The sequence below is a fragment of the Castor canadensis genome, chromosome 3 (genome assembly GCF_047511655.1).
Source record: "Castor canadensis chromosome 3, mCasCan1.hap1v2, whole genome shotgun sequence".
Taxonomy (NCBI): Eukaryota; Metazoa; Chordata; class Mammalia; order Rodentia; family Castoridae; genus Castor; species Castor canadensis.
Window position 1 is genome coordinate 72986258 of NC_133388.1, and position 20864 is coordinate 73007121.

Below are 20864 nucleotides of genomic sequence, written 5' to 3' on the forward strand. Positions count from 1 at the left end.
TGCATATGAAACAGGCGGTGAGGAGACAAACTGGCTTATATCTGCAGGACCAGTCAGCTGGGCCTTTGGTGATTGAAATTGTCAAGCCAAATATCTCTTCCTCACACTTTCCTGCTCTATCTGTTGGGACCATCCCCACAAAAAATACTATATAAACTGCAAGTCAAGGGCTATCTGCTATATTGGGATGGAGGAAAAGAGGAAAAAAAGTTTTTACCAATTATTGTCTACCAGTGATCAAAGATTTAAGCCAGGAGATTGTTAAGTCTCTAGCATTTCTAGATTGTTGCTCACACATGGGCGCTTAGTGGTGTTCTGTGCATCAGTGTCAACAGGGAAGCCTTAGTTAGTAGGGGAAGGGTTACAGTGCGTTACAGTATCAGCTCACACCTGTGGGCTGTGCATTGCAGCAACACAAAGTTGGTCAGGCTTCAGAGGCAGGACAAGGTAAGTCCTGAGATTTATCTAAGGCTGAGAGTATCTGATGTGAGACACAAGTGTTGGATACACTTCTCATGAGCACATTTCCAAAGAAGTGTGGCCCAACTCTCTACAGACTATAGGAACCATTGAAGCAATTTTATCCTTGCTATGGAGTTTTACCGCCTTGAAGGACTGTGTCTGCATGACTCCCTCTCCATAGCCCTTTACCCTGTGGGTATTCTTGAGTGCTGGGGGTATCTCCCCCAGTGCTCTGGGGATATCAAGTGTTTGAGATGCCTTCTGGGCCTTTGCTCACTGTGACAGTGCCTCCATATGCATCCTGTTCCCACCATGGCCAGCTTCTGCCCTTCCGGGCTGATTAATCCTGCTAGAACCGATGCACTGAGACAGGAAGGGCCTGGGTCACTTAGCAAGCTGCTGTAATGAGGAAATGGTGCTCTCCTTGGGTTGTGCTCTGGTTGGGGAGAGGCCCCATCCTGCAGTGCAGTTGCTTAGGCTCCACGGTGTTTCAGAGTTTGGTGCACTGCTTTTCCAGTCTTATTTATTCTTCTCTCCAGGGCTGGCATACAACACCAAGATAATTGGGCCAGGATGGGTTCAAATAACAGCCTCTGTGCTGAACCAAGCCTCATTACTCCTTTTGATCAGTAAGTCCTGTTGCTAAGCCCAGCTTGCTGTGCCAGAATTTTTCTTCCCCTAAGGATAAATTTTCTCCCAGGATTGGGTAGCTTTTGCAGTTGTGTCTTGGATAGATTTTTCTCCCTCAAATCTCTTTTCCGTGGGTCACTAGAAGACTCAGTATGAATTCTTTGTCCAGGAGGTTCCTGGAGACTCTGGTAAACCAGGACTACTGAGGGCAGAGAGAGCTACCACCTAATTGCTCCCACCAATCATATCTGACCACCAGCTCTGGCCCAGCCCTAGTGCTGCTGATTCTTAGGATAGGAGAACTGAGAAAAACCACACACACACACAATTGGAGTAATGACTTAAAGGTTGAAGTTAGAAGACATTTTTAAAAACCTCCTGTTAAATGTTTGCAATATTCCTACCTGCAGAGCATCTTTTCCTGTTGCACCAACTTGGAAGACCATTTCCTCATTGGTTTTTAGTACCCCTCAAGTTAAAACATTTGGGCTTTTGCAATACTCAGAGACTAGAAAGCCTGAATATCCTCGGAGAATCAGAGAAGTGCTAACAGGAAAATATTCAATCGGTATGCTTTTTGCCCACAGCTCCAATCATCACCCACTATGGCCACCTCTCAGACTTTGTGTGGGAACTTCTTCTTTATGTTGCCATTCTGCCCTGGACAAAGGAAATGAAATTGTATGCTATGATTCTACTTAGTCAGTGCAAACCTGGCTGACACAGCAAGAAAGCATTTTATGTGATGCTGCAGGTAGACATGCCCCAGACTAGCTGCCTTCAGCTGAGATAGTCAGGTAAAAATGCTCACTTCAAAATGGGTGTGCCACCATGCCTATAATCCTATCTACTTGGGAGGCTGAGATCAGGAGGATCGAGGTTCAAGGCTAGCCTGGGCAAAAGTTTGTGAGATCTTATTTCAAAAATAACCAGAGGAAAAAAGGAAGGAGTGACTCAAGTGGTTGAGTACCTACCTAGCAAGCATGAAGCCTGAGTTCAAATCCCAGTACTGCCAAGAAAACCAAAATGCATGTGTAGGTCAGGTCCTGGGACAGATTGCAAGATGCTGCTAATGTCTTATGACTGGGCTGTCATTTTGTGTGGTTTCTTCAGTGAAGTGGTCTTGTTGCCATCTTCTTTTGGGTAGCACTGGGCACACAGTTTTATTAAACATGCTTATTGCTGGGCACCAATGGCTCACGTCTGTAATCCTAGCTACTTGGGAAGCTGAGATAGGGAGGAACATGGGTCAAGGCCAGCCTGAGAAAATAGTTCACAAGGCCCCCTCCCCCACCTTCAAATTAGCCAGAGCAAAATGGACTGAAGATGTGACTCAAGTGGTACAGTGCCTGCTTTGCAAAGTGTGAAGCCCTGAGTTCAAACCCCAGTCCCACCAAAAAGCCAACAGGATAAACAAAAAAAATGCTTATTAAATAACTGAATAAAAAAGTTAATTGTAGAAATTTAATGCTATGAGGTGAGATTTATCCATTTTTTAAAAAATGATATAGTCATTTTCATTATAGGAGACTTTTTGAAAGTGAATTGATGTCTGACCCATTTGAATATCTGTCTAGACATTGATAAGTATGGACGAACACAACCTCACAAGTCTGATGAACAAAGACAGATAAAGGGTAAAGCTGTGTCTTATCTGACATTTCATTTGTACATCTCTGCTTTAATAAGAGAATATTGGAGTTGGCAGAGATCCATCAGATACCAAAACTGAGATCCAAAGAAATGAAGTCACTTGCCCAAGGTCATACATTAGCAGCAGATTCTGGATTAGAGCCCAGATGTCCAAGCTCCCATTAGACATTTCCTCCTCTATTCCTTGCTCAGTAATGCTTTGTCCTGTATTTTTGCTACCATGTCACATGAACATCTCCCCCTTTAATTCTGAAGTCCACTGTGCCAGAGATGAGCCAGTCTCACTCCTTGAGAAAAGCTGTTGAAGGCAGTGTTTATATCACTAGATTTTAGTCATTCTTGGGCCCAATGACATTTCTAATGAATTGGTGAAAGCAATTGCTGTCTGAAATATTTCCAAGTCACAAGCCACCTCTTCATTCAATTAGCTATGCTAATTTTAAATGAGTAATATTATTAGGCTAGAAATTAGTTCTCGTCTCTTCCTTTCCCTTCTCTTTTCTTCCCTTCTCTTCTCTTCCCTTCCCTTCCCTTCCCTTCTCTTCCTTCTCCTCTCCTCCCTTCCCCTCTCCTCTCCTTCTCCCCTCTCTCTCTCTCTCTCTCTCTACACACACACACACACACACACAAACACCCCCAATAATTTCCTTATTCAAAGGGCTGAAAAGGAGCCTGAGAAGGTATCCAGTTTGTTCCCCTTAGACCTGACCACACCCAAACATCCCAGATGCAAGCAAGTTTGGCTATTGATACAGAGGAATCCTCTCTCAGAGGTGCCCTTTAGTTTCTAATAATGATCTCTAGGAGTGAACCATGTGAGTCCACTGCATTCGCACATTGTGGCCAAGGCACCAAAGGTAAGGCAGATGGAGAAAAGTGAAAAGTTAATCCACAGCCACATTTTCTATATACATTATGCTGGACTTTTCATCAGGGAGATTTTCTGGGGAGACACACCCCAACAGACCCACCTGTCTAAAGGGACATGCTGAGGTGTGGCCAGAAGCTCATATTTCTGGATTCCTCATACCATCTTTTTTTTTTTTTTCAATTTTTTGACAGTTCTGGGGTTTGACTCATGGTCTTGTGCTTTTCTTCCTCTTGAGTCATACCCCTTTTTGCTTTAGTTTATTTTTCAGATAGGGTCTCGCACTTTTGCCAAGGGCCAGCCCTTGGACTTTGATCCTCTTTCTTCTGCCTCCCAAGTAGCTAGATTATGGGCACACACCATCATGCCCAGCTTGTTTTTTTGCATAGGCTGACCTTGAACCATGATCCTTCTATCTCCACCTCCTGAGTAGCTAGCATTACAAGCATCTGCCACCATGCCTGGCCACACCATCTTCTTATCAAGAAATGTTTCCTACTGGCCGCTGGTGGCTCATACCTATAATCCTAGCTACTCAGGAGACAGAGATTAGGAAGATCATGGTTGGAAGCCAGCCCCAACAAATAGTTCATGAGACTCTATCTAGAAAAATATCCAACCCAAAATAGGATGGTGATGTGGCTCAACTGGTAGAGTATCTGCCTAGCAGATGTGAGGTCCTGAGTTCAAACCCCAGCACTACCAAGAAAAAGAAAAAGAAAGGAAAAAGAAATGCTTCCTATCCAGTGCCTCATAGTAAAAGCCATTCCTATCTCTTCGTGTTGACCCTGCAAAAATGTAGAAGAGCAGGTGGCTACCTCTGTATCACTATTGAGTCTCTGCTTCCTCTAGGCTAAATAATCATCCCAAAAGAGGCACATCCAACCCTTCACTGTGTAACAGAGCAGCTACTGCTATTAAATCCATCCAACAGACCCATTGAGAGCATCCTATGTGTTGAGTTTTTTTAGTAGGGTTCCCAAGTGTGAACCCTGCACTTGGGAAACTCATGATCAAGTGGGAAAGATGACATTATTGATGATGAGGATGGTGGCAAGCATGTACTTTTACTGACTCCTTTAATACCCACCTAACCCTATTAAATATTATTATTCATAAGAAGCAGCGGCTCAAAGAGATTAAGTGACTTGCCAAAGGTCACACAGCTAATTGTGACAGGGCAACATAGCCTTTCTCCAAAGACCACCACATCAACCACTGTAAAAAAGCAAACAATTTCAATAGAAGGCGGTAAGATCTGCCAGGCCCTTGGAAACTCAGAGAAGTAATCTTAGTCTGAGGAGTGAGAAAGGGCTTCAAGCCTCGTCCAGGGGCAGGATCATTAATGCAGGCACAAAGGTGGGTCACCTCCTCTATCTTCATGGCCCTCATGTCAAGTCTCCACCTGTTTCTTCCTCCTCCACATCTTGGCTGAAAATGACCTTCCCAAATTGCAGTTGGTCTTAGTACTAGACTGTTATTTTCAGGGACTTTGCCCTTCTTATTCTTCTGTACCCCGGGTTGCTCAATTCCTGTCCCATCTAAAGAAGCAACAACCTTAGTCACTGTGGTTGCTGCCTCCCCTTCACCAGTAAGTGAACCCGGGTGGCAGGCGAAGAGAATCAATGCATTGAACCCAGATGTGTCTTGAGTCCATCACAAACTCATTGTGTCACACTGGAACAATCTAAGGATTCTTTCCTCTCCCAGACAGCACACAGCTGCAATGTTTCTATGCTGCTTTGCAGACTCTTATCACAGTTTTAATGAAGTATAGTTGGTTTGAAGTAAAGTCTGTCGGTTCTCATGAAAAGAATTAAATTTTGGTCTTGTGTTGCACATTCAGCTCTAAAATGGACTCATTATTCAGAAAACAGTAATTTATTCTCATCCCCAAATATTAATTGTGCTGCTGTATTTTCATCTGATGGGACGATGAGCTCATTATGGAGAAGGGTTTGCCCACAGAAAATGATTGATTACAATTACCTACAAACTCATGCTCAGGGGGAAGTTGAAGGGGCCAGCCACTGCAATGCTGCAGGACCCGTGGCTGGAAAGAGAAAACTAATTATCATTCATAGTCCTGAGCAATTCCAAGGCAAATCAGAATGGCCATTCAGATGCCATGTAACATTTGTCAAAGAGCCTGGTTGCACTTTTTCTTTTTTCCTTTCATTTTGTTTTTCTAGTAATAATCACTGGTTGTGAACACAGGCTGGGGAATAAAACAAGGTCTTTTAGTTCATCCTTCAATTACACTAACGTCAGATGGGGAGGACTATCCATCTCTATTGCTCTGCTTATAGACTGCCAATAGTGTTAATCTCAGGGGCCTGACACATAAGTAGCTGCTCAATAAATATTTGTTGAATGAATAAATAAAGCTGAATGCCTTTTCGAGTTTTTGTCCCTCCCGAAGTGATTTTCAGTCCGGTACTCTATGGTAGATTCTAAAGAGCAATCTAACTTCTCCCTTCCGTGGCTTTGAGAGGTGCAGAGATCATGACTTACAAGGAGGGAGGGAGAGAGGGGGAGAGGAAATGGAGGGAGGAGGGAAGGAAAGAAGGGAGGGATGGAAGGGAGGTAGGGAGAAGGTAGACAGGAGGTAAGCAGGAGGGAGGGAAGGGAAAGGGAGAGACCAGAGAGCTATTAGGATATTGCAAGACGAAGGGCAAGGGAAGGAGAGGAGGGTGAGGAGGGGCAGGAGGGTCAGAGGAGAAGATAGAGAAAAGAAGGGCGGTGGGAAGCCAGGCTGGAGGGAGGAGAAGGTGGTGGCACAGCAGGCAGATAGGAAAGCAGTTGATGGCCTAACAGCAGCTCTAAATAGCTCTGGGTTAATCAAAAACAAGTGCTATGACCTGGTGGTCTCAATAAATGGGAAGCAGAAGTAGCCTCTTGGGAAGAATCTGTGTCTCTGGTGGTTTAACAGAGTGAATAACAAAGGTTTAAAAGAAAACACTCTCAGCTTACAAAAAAGTCTACGGTCTTCCTAGAACTGTCAGTGATTTCACTTTCACAATGATGAGAAAGGGTCAAGGGACAGACTCTGCGATCATTGCCAAGACCACAGTTCGGAGTCCAGATTATAGGGAAGTGAAAACTTCTGCCAGAAAGCAGACCTAACTTATTTGGATAACATGGACTCTTTCCTTGTGCAAAATTTGGTTATCATCATTGCTTTCTATACCGGCCAAAGCCAAGATGGTGGTTTTGCCTGCCTTGTTGGGAACTTCATAATCAGGAAGTGCTTCACTATGTCTCACCCATAACTCTCTTGCTTTAATACAAGTTCCTGTATTCCTTTTCTTTCCAGCCTCAACAGAGAAGATGAATTAGTGCCTTCAACTCTTTATGCTTAGGCCATTCATTAGCCATCTCCCCACAAGCAAGGCTTTGAAAAACAACTGAATAGATACTAAGACATTCCTGCTACCTTTCCTGACACATCCTAGCACAGCGCCATGGACCTGCCATGGGGAAGAGAGTCACAATTCAATTTTTTTCAGGTCAGGAATTAACCGCACAGTTCTTCAAAAGCATGTGGCATGGATTCTAACCAAACCTTAACCACATCATCTCCCAAAGCTTTTTACAAGACATACAGGCAGGAGTGACCACCTTCGCTCAAGGGAAGAAACCAGAAGGCACTTTTTCCCACCAGCACCTGGTGGTTATCAGCGCTACTGGGAAAACCCTCCAACATCTGGACTTGAAACTTCTTCCCTTTCCCATGGCCCAAATCATCCTTAAGGAAGAATTCTTTTTCAAAAGAAGCATGTCGGAAGTCCAGAAAAATCTCCAGAGAAATCTGAGCGCTGTAGCCAGGAAAAGGGAGCTTGTTCTTGGTCTCTCAGCCACGTTGAGTGTGAAAAAGGTGTGGGGCTCTAGGCCTCCTAACCGTCCTCCAGTGACACCAGGCTCTGCATTCCAGAAAAGAGACTTGTAGGAAATGCTCATGGCATCGAGTTGGTTCATGATAATTTTCTCAAAAATTTCCATCAGCTGTCTTTACTCTGAAGAGAAAGGTCACCATCTTTCCTGATGCTTAAACAAGAGCATGACTCAGAAGAACAAACAGGGAAGAGATGGCAGTGATCCCCACATTATTCTTAAGACCCCACGTGACACCGCAGGCCCCAGATAACAAGATCCAAAGCTAAAGTAACGGTTTGCCTTTGCACAGATTCCCTAATCTCCAGAACATGCAGGTGCCTACAGAAAAGGCACTATACATTCCTTTGCCCACACACTAGGCAGAAACCACATTGGCAAGACTGACTTCTCTGGGTCAGGGACACAGGTGACCACTGGAGGCAACAGGAGCCCCCGGGTGCCTGGGTGCTTCTGGGTGCTTCTAGGAGGGTGGGAGATCTTGAGGGCTGACTCTTCCATTTGCAATGTGCCCTGTACAAGAGGACGCAAATGGAAGCAATCGAAGGAGTAGGAGCCAGTGCCTCAGTCTCTCTCCCTGGTGCAGCCCACAAGGTTTTGAAGACTCCATGACTAATTGCTGCTCACTGGCCTCCTGAGCTGGCACACCATTTACATGCTCACTCAATAGTGCTGCCCTCAGAATGGAGATCTCGCTATCTTGTTGTGCAACCAACATTTTTTTTGGTGGGACTGGGGTTTGAACTCAGGGCTTCATGCTTGCAAAGCAAGTGCTCTACCACTTAAGCCATACCTCCAGACGGCCTAGGTTTTCATAATGGAGTTTTCCTGGGTATCATCAAGTTAGGTCAACAGAATCTCAGTTTTGGTACTTGGCAATTTTCTTTGAGGTTAGAGGGGTTATTTGTTTGTTTCTTTTTCTTTTTTTTTTTTTTTAACCTGCCCAGTTACCTTTGAGTGAGTAGGAACCATTCAACATGTACCGTGTTAGGAGTACTCTGTCCATTCTGCCTGAGCAGGCTGCATGGCTAGAAGCCTCCTTTATACTCTCAAATTACTGATAACAGTGTCCCATTGGCAGCTTCCAAACATAGGGCATGAATTCTCTCTTCTTGTTTTTTTTTTTGTTGTTCATTTTTCACTCTTTTTTTTTTTTTGGTGGGACTGGGATTTGAACTCATGGCTTTGTGCTTGCAAAGCAGGTGCTCTACCACATAAGCCACACCATTCCACTAGCTGTGGTTATTTTTGGAGATGGGGTCTTGCAAATTATTGCCTGCGCTGGCCTCAAACCTCTATCCTCCTGACCTCAGCCTCCCAAGTAGCTAAGATCACAGGCGTGAGCCACGACCACCTGGCTGTCTTCTTGGTTTTAAGGCTGGAATTACAGAAGAGATTTCAAGTTTGATTGCTGCTTTCTTGTCTTCTATGGATTTTGGTAAGCCAGCTGTCTCAGACAGCATTTTCATCTGTTACCCCCTGCCCTTGCTGGAGTGCATTGCGAACTGAGCTAATCCTACCCTCAGCAGTGGGATTTCTTGCTTCATTTCAGAGAGCAAGTCTTCTAGGCCTCAGCCTGAAGTGAACCCTTAGGTTAGGGGGTCACCATTCTTCCTCAGCTTTGGCAGATGGTGTGCTTTTTCTCTTGAGTGGGACAGACCCCACATGGAAACATCTGCTCAGCCTCAGGATGGAATGCTTCCCAGATTTTACAGGGTGGCTCAAGTGACATTTCCAACTAGAGAGGAGAAGAGTAATAAAATGAGAGACACATTTATAATTATTTTCCTCTGCAAACAGCCTTCTCAAGGGTTTGTCCAATTATTCTTCTGGCCATGGAATGTCTCAAACACTTGTATTCACAACCTTCATTTGGAGTAAGCTCTTCTCACAGCAATTGCCACAGGAAGTTGTGTCCCTCTCTGGGTGGTTCAGGCCAAAATCTCATTGGGGCTAATTTAGAAACAGGCAGGGTTTTTACTTGGACACTTGTCTCCATAATCTGTTGTACTTTGAAGAGATGGCTTTTTAGATATAACTGAAATCTCACAAATCTCCCACCTGGATTTCCTAACCCAAATTGGTCATATGATGAAGTTGAGAAGGAATTGGATTTTGATTCTTTACTTTCTGCTCAGTTTCTATCCTATTTTAGGAAAGAGGGAAGTTACACATCTTCTATTATGCCCATTATTTCCATTCCAAGATGAAAAAGGAAGTAGTTGAAGACCAAAGGTTTTTGATCATATCCGTCTCGGAACGTTCGCTACAGTTCTATCCCGAGAGCTGTCTGTGAAAGATGGAGACAAGCGGCTTTCAATAATGTGTAGCATTTCAAGTCCATTAAGGAGGTGGCTCTGTGGCTGTTTATCACACCAAAATGACTGGGAACTGGCAAGAACTGGTATTCAAATGACACCAGAGGATGGAAAGGAGGAGCAGTGGTGATGACAATGACAAAATGTACCCTCACGGGGGCATATGCAAGACAAGGACTCGGTGTGTTTTGCTGCTCATTTGCATTCTGCTTTGTTTCTCAAAGCAGAACACACACTACCCCGCTGGGGATAGTAGCCATGTGTCGGGTACTGGTAGCCAAGGAGAAACAGACCATTTTCCTGGAATATAAATTTTTCCTCGAAGATTTGGGATTGGATACATAAAACAATTTAGTTGATTTAAATAATTTTGTATTTAAAAACAATGCATTATGGAATAAAGTATAATAATCCAGTATATTTTTTAATGCAAAAGGAGAGTACAACCATATTTTACAGTTGAAGTGAGTATTCGACCAAGTGTGGGGCTTCCAGAGGGTTGGTTTTCCTTGCTTCTGCGGGTGACATAGCTGGACAGAAACATTTGGGAAGTACATCCTGCTCTACCTAACAAGGACGACCCATCCCTTGGCCCTCTCAGGCAGCTGGGGCTCTGTCGCTGGCCTCTCCCATGCTGTTACCTTGCCCAGGCATGATGCCTGGGCTGGAGTGAGCCCTTCCTCTTCTGCTCTAAAGAAATCCACACTGTCTGCCTGTTGCTGCTGCTTCGAGCTTAACAGTAGTCATGAAGCCATTAGTAGAAAACAAGAATCTGCTCTTTCCCCATCTGCATATTGGACAAATCCCACACTATTTAGCTTGTGAGGCCTGATAAGAAGCCAGCACAATCTGCCCATTGACTGCTGGTCTTCTTTTCCAGTCCCAAGTACCAGAGTCTCCTGGCTGAGACTCTTTATTTTGCATGTCTCTGGCTGTCTCCAGTTGAAGGCTTTTCAGTTGCACCTGCAAGGCACTTGTAAAAGACAAGAAAGGGCTCCTTTAGAGCTGGTTCAAACTCCTGACCCTCACGCTTGTTCCACTCTTGTGCGTCTTGGGGATCTCTAAGTTAAGGCACAAGCATGTTTAGAGAAGGCTGTTTTCATGCTCCCCGATGCACTGCTTATTTTGACCCCTACTCCAAGGAACATGGAGGCTTCTTCCCCTGCGCCTTCCCTCCCCGCCTCTCCCCCCACACACACCAAAGGAAACTGGGCAGTGACAACAGCGACAGCCAGAGCTCCTTCTCCTCCCCCTTCTCCATGACAGCTCTGAGGTCTGTGATGTTTCTGTCCAGGCCTTAGCATCTTAAATATCTTCTATGGAGCTGGTTCTCCCTTTGTTGATTTTAAAGTACAGACACTTATGTGAATTCCCACGAAGGTTTAACACATTTGAAAATTATGATGATGACAGCATATAGGGTATATGGTGAATTAGGAAGCTCTGATACCGATTTGTCGTATAGTGAGTTTTAAAAAGAATTACTATCATAACCATTCATCGCTGCTAGAATTCCTTTTGTTCAGAGGACTAAGTGCTAAGCTCTGTGGGGATAAGGTCTTTGCCTTTTACTCCTTTTTGAATACCTAGTGTCTAGCTTAGCACTCAGCACATGGTAGGTGCTCAGCAAATATTTTGTTGGAGAAAATGAACGCATAAAAACGCACTGATGAGTCATTCACGTAGATTAAATACAGTGTCTAGAAAGACAAGGCCAAACAAAGGACAGACTGAGCAGCTTTGCACAAGAAAATGGAAATAATTGGCCCTTAAGAGAGAAGAGAGAGGGAAGGGGAGAAGCTGGAACAGCATTTCAGGATGTGGGAGCAGAGATAGTTGGGCTCAGAGGTGTGTTGTATTCAGCTTTATGTTGTTCATGTTTCTGACCTAAAGCTCCTCGTCTCCCCATGTTTATACAAAGCTTGCTCCACACACAAAAGTCTCAAGTGAGGGTTCTCTATTGCCTTCCTTACTCAGTGGGATCCAAAAAGACGTTGAATTGCATGTGTGGGCAAGTACTGAACAGCAAAGATTGAACACGACATTAGATGATCCATAACTTATTTTGCTTGAAGCAGGAACCAAGAGCCAGAGGTGCCACCTACTCCTTCTCCTCTTGCCCCAGTTCCAGGAAAATTCAGTTAGCATGGCGTGTGCTCTGCGCCTGAAGGACGGGCCTCATGTGATCTCCACCGATAGCTAATCCTGCTAAGAAGCGACGATTCATGGTGTCCGATACTGCTCAAGGCTCTCAAGACTTGTTTTTTCTTTCAACCCATCCCAAATAGGCTTCTCCCTCATTCCGCCTCCCCTTTTCTTTGGGGGTACTGGGATGTGAACTCAGGGCCTCCTACTTGCTAAGCAGATGTTCTATCACTTGAGCCACACCCCAGTCCTTTTTGCTTTAGTTTATTTTTTAGGTAGGGTCTTGTATTTTTGCCCAGGGCTGATCTCAGACCATCATCTTCCTACCTTAGCCTCCCCTGTAACTGGGATTACAGACATGTATCACTATGCCTGGCTTGTTTGCCCCCCACCACCCTTGAACCAGGATCCTCCCATATCTGCCTTCCATCTGACTGGAACCACCAAGCCTGGCCCTTTTTTCCCATTTTTTATGATGTCTTGCATAAACTCTACTGTCATGAAAGCTGAAAGAAAGGTTCTGTTAAGAAAAGTCACAAAATGAGAAATATGCTTAATTATTTCTGTAACCTCTCAGAGACATTCAGGTTGGGAGTGTCCCCTATGAGATCTGTTATTGTCCTCTGTAGGATTCAGGTGGTGTAGTTAGAATGACTTTGAACAATGCTTGTTATCTTGAATCCCAAGTAATAATTAATTGGCATAAATAAATATGATAAGAAATTGTGATAAGATGTAAAACTCCAAATGAATTTTGTTGAAGAAAAAAAAATATCTTTCAGTTCACTGAGGAAATGTGCATTTTGCATCTCCAACTGTCTCAAATCACCGTGATGAAGTAGCACAATTAAAACAATCCCTCTTTTTTTTTGCTTTTTTATTCTTTGTTTTTATTTTTTTATTCATATGTGCATACAATGTTTGGGTCATTTCTCCCCCCTCCCTTACCACCTACTCCATCCCTTCCTCCCCCCCACCCCCTCGCTACCCAGCAGAGACTATTTTGCCCTTATCTCTAATTTTGTTGAAGAGAGAGTATAAGCAATAATAGGAAGGAACAAGGGTTTTTGCTGGTTGAGATAAGGATAGCTATACAGGGCATTGACTCACATTGATTTCCTGTGCATGTGTGCTACCTTCTAGGTTAATTTTTTTTTTGATCTCACCTTTTCTCTAGTTCCTGGTCCCCTTCTCCTATTGGTCTCAGTTGCTTTTAAGGTATCTGCTTTAGTTTCTCTGCGTTGAGGACAACAAATGCTAGCTAGTTTTTTAGGTGTCTTACCTATCCTCATATCTCCCTTGTGTGCTTTCGCTTTTATCTTGTGTCAAAGTTCAATCCCCTTGTTGTGTTTGCCCTTGATCTAATGTCCACACATAAAGAAGAACATACGATTTTTGGTCTTTTGGGCCAGGCTAACCTCACTCAGAATGATGTTCTCCAATTCCATCCATTTACCAGCAAATGATAACATTTCGTTCTTCTTCATGGCTGCATAAAATTCCATTGTGTATAGATAGAGGGTTCCTTTTTCCTCCACATCCTCGCCAACACCTGTTGTAAGTGGTGTTGCTAATGATGGCTATTCTAACAGGGGTGAGGTGGAATCTTAGTAAAACGATCCCTCTTTATCCCTGTTGACTGTGGACATAGGTGTCGTTTATCAGATCTCTTCCTTTAAACTTTAAAGAATGCATGTGATTTAATTTGAACTTGGAGAAAACTTGATCTCTGGGATAGTGTGAGGTTAATGTTCTTTGAAATTGTGTCAGGCTTCTCTCCAAATTCCTCAAAGATTTTTCCTAGGATGATATCCGGGGAAAAGTAGGGAGGGCAGACTCTTTGCCATTCGAGGACTTAGCCCTGGCATATTTACAATCCGCAATGTCTGCTACTGGCGAGTGACCCTGGAGTTCTATGATGTAGAGGAAGTTGTCACTTTGAAGCCCATCTCAGGATGGCTTTTTTGCTCTCTGCTGCTCTGGTTCTCAACAGCTTCTCAGAACTGATGCACTCCTTGTGCTATGAAAAGTGAGCAGAGAATTTATTGAAAAGCTAATTACATCATGGTGTGAAAGAAGGTACAAGAAACATTTATTGTAAATGTGGTTCTAGAAAAACCTAGATTCCTCCAACTAAGGAGAATCAACCTTGTCAAACATTAGGAAGTTTTCTGCTGGTGCTGGGTGAAAGAAATTAAGATTCAGAAGGAATCATTTTCTTTTTCCTGGCGGTTCTGGGGTTTGAACTTATGGTCTTGACCTTGCTAGGCAGGCATGCTACCTTCTTTAGCCATGCCCATAGCAGGAAAAATCATTTTTACTACCAGTTCTTAACTCACACTTTAATATAGAAGCACAGAATTAGCAGAAGAAACATTAAACTCAAATTCTCTTTCCCACTTATCCACCAGCCATTGTGTGACTCTAGGATAGTTTCTTTACCTCTCTGGTCATCATCACCATCAGTTTCATGATCAGCATTTATTGAGCTCTTACTATGATTTAGGCACTAGGATATCTCATTAATGCTTATTATTTGGATTATTTCATTTAATGCTAGCAACAGCCTGATCATCTACAGAAGCAAATAATACCAGATAACAATAGCCAACACTTACTGAGTGCTTATGGCTATAGTTCGGATGTGGTTTTTCCCACCAGAACTCATGTTAAAATTCGGCTGCCAAGGTAGTGGTGTTGGGAGGCGTGACCTTTAATGCCTCTCTGGAAGGAGTGTTCTCACTCTTGTGGGACTGGGTTTCTATAAAGTGAGCCTGGCACCTCCCCCACTGTCTGTGCACATGCTTTTCTTGTGCACATGCCTTCCTCCTAATTTTTTCCCTGCCATTATCATGAGGCTACATGAGGTCCTCACATATGTGATGTCCAATCTTGAAGGCTTCACAGCCTTTTGTTAACTGGAGATTAACAAACTTTTTTCTTGATAAATTACCTACTCTCCAGTATTCTGTTATAGCAACAGAAAACAAACTAGTACACTTATCATGGGAGGATATTATGTCAAGTTCTTCACATGCGTCATTTCATATAGTCCACATAATAATGATCTGGGTTTGATTAAACTTCTGCTTAGCAGACAGAGGAAGTTAAGGCTTCATGAGGTCTGTTGCGTTGTCCTAGGTGACACAACTACTAAGAAGAGAAGAAAGGTTTTAGACTTAAAATTAAATTAAAAGTCTGGAACTCAAGATCTTAACCATTAGGCTGTGCTGGATATAAAAATAGGCTAATCGTACTGAAAAAATATGTGCCTGTGAACAGATATTGGGTTTCTTATATTTACATAAACATCAAATGTTGGCACTTTACCATCATTTAGTCATTAAGTCATTGAGCCATTTCCTCCTGCCTAAGAATTTTCACGACCCTAAACTTAGGCCATATGGCCAATAACAAACACTGAGAGGACAGCTGGTCAAGGTTCAGGTATTAGAAACACTACAATCCTGAGTTCATCACTCTTTGACTTTAGGTGGCCCATAAGGAATTAAGCCCATGCTGGAGTCGAATTGGCACTGTACTATCCAAAGAAACCAATTGCTCTCATCAACTCCTATGTGTAGTCTCAAACAATCTCATTTTTTATACCCTGGCAAACAGATGGCAAAAATCTGTTTCTGAAAATTGAGAAAACTTTTTTCTTGCCTTTCTTGGTTTGGAAGAATAAAAGAAAAATAGAAAACTGGAAGTTCACTAGGGTGAGTAGAAGGTAGATTTGTAATTTAAAATTTCTAAATCTCACACACACATGCAGAGTCACAAGCACACATGTGTCCTTGTACACATGCATGGACACATACCCATCTGCACACTCACACACAGAGTCACTGATCATAGGACAGCAGAGGCAAGAGTGACCACCAATCGGTCTCTTACAGGGCTCAGTAGAAGAACTGATCGTATTTGGCTCTATGCGTTTTCTTTAAGGGATCACAGGTCAACGCTAAGACTTTTCATAGAAGACAGAGAAACAAATACAATCTGTTAGATTGATTGTAAATCTGAGGGGCAGCCGTATCCAAATTACAGTTATTAACGTTATTTCTGTCTCTAGGGAAATGATAAATTACATTCAAGTCCATTACTGAGAAGAGTTATTATGCATTTAGGAACTTAATTTGGGGACCGTTTTGATTTTCTCTGGAAGAGAAAAGACAGAGACATTCTTTGGCTGAAGCATGGCTATTTTGGGTTCCAGTCAGACATTATCTTCTCGTGTGACACTGGTCAAAGTGTCACTCTTTTCCTCTATGGGTGGTACGGATGAAAAGAGGCAAAGGCAGAGGATTTGTTCTCACTTCATAATGATACTCTTCCTTTATCTGACAGTCACTAAAAATAACATTTGAATGAAGGAATTGGGTCACCTGGTGACATTTTTGGTAGCAGCAGAAAATCAGGGGGAAAGTCTTTATGTTATCTAGTAAAATTGTGTAAGTTGAATGTGTTGGGTTTGTACAAGACATTTCCAAGGAAAGCTGTGAAAATTCCTCATCCAGATCTCTTCAAAGCACAGGAGAGAGTGCTACACTCCTGGGCAACTTGGAGGCACTCCCTCCAAGAGGCAGAGGCTGAGCAGATAAAGCTGACTTTAAAGTCTCATTTTAGTCTTGAAATTCCGTATCCTTTTCCACGAATCAATTAGTTACTTACCTCCCTTTCGCATTTGTTTCGTATTCTGAGGCTGGAAAGTACAAATAGCAGTTTTAGTTTCAGATGGCTGGAGTGAAATCTGGAGCCTTTGAAGACAGAAGACATATCCTAAGTCCTGATTCCAGGGCCTTTCAGGATACTCAGCACATAGTAGGGCTCAGCAAGCATTGGTGAATGGATAATAAAAATCTGGAAAATCTCAGACCCTTTCTGATGTGTCCACTGCTTTCACCTCACTCACTCAGCCCAGCAACAGGGGTTCCCTGGCTGATTGTCAAACACATGAAGCACAGTGTGATGACAACAAATTGAACTTGTGCAATCCTACATGCAAACGTCCAGGCTCCTGTGCCCCAGCATTCTGGCACTTCTATGCATTCATTGTGCTTGTGGCCTGGAATGTTTCTCTCATGTATTTGTGAGATTGGTTTTTCTCTCCCCTAAAATCTCTGCTAAAATGTCACCATGTCAGTGAGAACTTCTGTGTTTTGTTCACTCCCTCTCCAGTTCCTCACATTCTGCCCTGTTGCATGAGATCTAGAACACCCTCACCTGCTTATTTGTCTCACCTCTTTAATCCCTCACTAGACTGGGAACAGTGTAGGAGCAGCAGCTAAGTCCTAGCACTGGAAACAAGAGTCTGTAGAGTGAATGAGCACAAGTGGATGTTTGCGTTAACTATGGCTCCTCGGGTTGCTAGGAACATTCATTCAAGAAAGTTCAAGTAAGGGAATTAATAGAAAGGAATCATACAGAAATCCAAGGACAGGAGTGTTGGTAGCTTCCTGGATAGGGTCGGGCAGCTGGAGGCAAGCACAGGACGGGCTTCAGGACCTCAGTGGCAGGGCAGGGAAGGTCTTAACTCCAGCACCCTGTCATTACTTCATGTCTTCCCTTCTTGATTCTTGGTTTCCTCATAGCCTCAGCTCTGCATTCCCTGCTTTACCACTCCTTCAGCTCTTCAGTCTCAGTTCCCCAAAAAGGGAATCCAGCCATCTTGGATCATCTTCACAAGCTTGGCTAAATGCTCGAAGTAAGTCTCTAGCTTTCCTACTGATGAGCGGTCCCCTCCCCGGTCCATTCACCTAGGATGTGGAACTGGCAATCTACTTCCCAGAAGTCACTCAAGGGTCAGCTTCTAGAAGGATCAGGCCAGTGACCTCACAAATACTACCCTCTTCCTTTTCCCAGGGTGGTCTTCCATCTCCTGTCTAACCCTTCAAAGGCTGTAGGTGGTTGGATGCACTTTTCATTTGCGTCATCTTTTAATAAAACAATTAGTTTAATCAGTTAGCTGTACCCGACATATCTTAAAATTTATGATATATGGGGAAGAGGGGAAATTATGATATGTGTTAGTTTAAAGATTTTTATTTAATGTGGAATCAAAAATCACGTGTACTCTTTTTGTCTTGGGCATCATGGGCAGATTCTAGAAAAAACCTTACAAGTACAGCTGGACTGCCAGGTCCTGCACCATTTCTGGTTGAGTGAGCAAAAACGCTGTGTCTATGCTCATTTTGTTGGTTAGGAGGACTGACTGAGCTTGGCAGAGGGAATATACTGAGAGGGCTAAATTCAAAGCAAAGAGTCTGGCAGAAGATAATTATTTTGTTCATCCCAGATGCTAGAAGCTAAGGCTCTTGAAAGGATGTATAATTAATCCTTTCCATGTTCTCTGTAAGTCTTCTCTCAAGCCCAGGATTTGTTTTCCTTCTGGTGTGAAGATTTTACAGTTGAGACCCTGAGCTCAGCACAGTGAGGGCCAGCTTGGATCTTGGTGATGTTTCTGGGGGGCTGTGTCCTCAGCAATGCACAGTCAGTGGGCAGCAATTGGGAGAGGGGGAAGACCCAGATGGAAGCCCATCAATGCCTTCAACAGGCTCAATCAGTCAGTGAGGCGCTCAGTAAATGATAGCACCTGTGGGCCTCACTTTCCCCTCCTCTAAATCTCCCAGTTATGAGAATTAAAATCTCATTGACATATTGCATGGAAAATTCCTAGGTTTTAAGTTCATTTTTTAGAACAGGGATCAACAGCTATGGTCCATGAACCAAATCTAGATCTCTATTTTTTTTAATGACCTATGAGCTAAGAATGGTGTTTATACTCTTAAATGGTTGGAAAAAAAATCAAAAGAAAAATAATATTTCATGCCATGAAAACTATATGAAGTTCTCTTTCAATGTTTTATTGGAACGCAGCCATGCTCGTTTGTTTATGAATTGTCTATGACCGCTTTACCTCTGCAATGACAGAGTAGTTGTGACAGAGACTACTAGGTCTTCATAACCTAAACCATTTATTTTCTGGCCCTTTACAGAAAAAGGTTGCCAATTTCTGTTTTAGAGCCTAGAGAGTGGGTCACACAAAACCAGGCTGAAATCATAGCTCACCCCTAACTAGCTGTGTGATCTTGGAAAACCTTCTAAATCCCAGTTTCCTCATCTGCAAAAAAGAAGCTAAACATAGTCTTTACCCCAAAGGGTTTGTGAAATCATCACGAGGCACAGGCAGAGATCCCTGCACAACTGAAAAAACACAAGCCTGACTCCAAGACTCATCCTCACACCCAGCTCTGCAACTGCCAGCACAAAACAAGTGCTACTTATCTATTTCAGAAAAAAATGAATAAAGTGCAAACTTCCTATTATGTTGACATAGCACCCTGAAGATGTTTAGAACTGAGTAGTCAGCAACAGAAATGAGAAGGACAAGTCAGAGATCCAGGATGGTGAAGGCCAAGTAGAGCCAAATGGCCACAAAATTGCTATTTCTACTACCACCACCTTAGTTCTACATGGACTACCAAGGTCTGGGGGTGGCTGTCATTAGACACAGGTTGTTTTCCTGTTCAAGTTTATCACAGTACTTTATTCTGGAAGTGCAGGCAATTCAACGTGCTAACTCATCCATCAGGAAAACTTTTGGCTTTATTTTAAAAATATATCTCTGTCTGTCTCCTCTCCCTCCTTTAGTCTACTCTTAGTACAGCAGTTATAATGATCCTTTTCAAAGATAAGATCAAGTCACTCTGCTCAAGCTGTCTGATGGCTGGCCAGCTCACCCAGAGTAAAAGCCAAAGTCCTTACAATGGCCAGTGACTCTCTTCTTGTTCTGTCCCATGCCATCACCTTTGACCTCCTCTCCTATTATCTTCCCCCTGGCTTACTCCATTCTGGCTTCCAGCCTCTTTGCTATCTTCAAATGCTGCAGCAGGCTCTTATCTCCCGGCCTTTGTCCAGTCTGTCCCTCCCATCTGAATTCTCTTCCTCCACGTATTCCTGTGGCCAATTCCTCACCTCCTCACCTCCTTCAGCTTGCTCCTCAATTTTACTTCTTAGTGAGATTTACCCTGGCCACCCTTGTTAATTAATACTGTTTGAAATAAGAACAGCACCCTTCTAGCACTCCAGTCCCACTGTTGTTATTATTTATTTCCTCATTCTATTTTTATTACTTGTTTCCACTAGAATGTAAGCTCTGTGAGAGCAGAAATTTTTGCTATTTTTATTCAGTAATGTATCCCAAGCATCTAGTACAATGCCTAGCAGGTGCTCAATAAGGTGTTTTGACAGAATTAGCTAGTGATCTAATATTTTATAATCCTATAGCCTTTCTCCCAGAATCTTTGTCTCATTGGGTCTGCAGGGAATCTGACCGCCTCCCTGAAACTTCTATGCCAATAATCTCAGACTCTGTAGAGAAATCTGTGGGGGAAACTGAACTTTCCCCCAGAAAAATCTGAGAAGGCCCAAACTACACCCCAATTTCAGCTGTCCTTTGGGCTGGAGTTAACCATAGTTCCTGCCCACTAGAGTGGATAATTCAGCCCTGAACTGCTCAGGCTTTTTTTCTTGCTTTGTTTTTGCATCAGCGTTATTGACATCAGCTGCCTAGCTTGTGCATATGAGTGGGGAAAGACATAGCATTGATTTTCCATCTTGCTTGAAAGATCTAGCAGGAAACAGACTTAGAAAGATTGGCATAAAATAGAGGTAGAGTCTGTGTACTGAGTTATATCAGTTAGCTGGAATAATGGTATCCACCTCTTGGAGAGTCAGAGGGAAATGTGAAAAGGCTACACTCCCCTTAGACTCTGTGCTCTGACAAGCATGCCACAGGTATGTCACGTAGCAGTTCTGAAAAGAAACTGTCATTTGCTCACAGACACTTTGTTGCCAGTTGCCAGGTAGTAAGGAATCCCATCAATGTTCAC

The 20864-nt window shown here is 43.2% G+C and overlaps 1 long non-coding RNA gene across 4 annotated transcripts in view; it reads left to right on the top strand.

The window, feature by feature from the left end:
• The window catches only part of LOC141421597 (uncharacterized), a 93980-nt gene that overhangs the window by 56466 nt on the left and 16650 nt on the right, over window positions 1-20864 (top strand). The window contains exon 5 of one of the 4 annotated variants that reach the window (XR_012446197.1): window positions 6930-7026. The exons of the other annotated variants lie outside the window; for them this stretch is intronic. This is a non-coding gene — a long non-coding RNA (uncharacterized lncRNA). Of the gene's footprint in view, window positions 1-6929; window positions 7027-20864 lie in introns of those variants that run through there. 4 annotated transcript variants of the gene reach the window in all.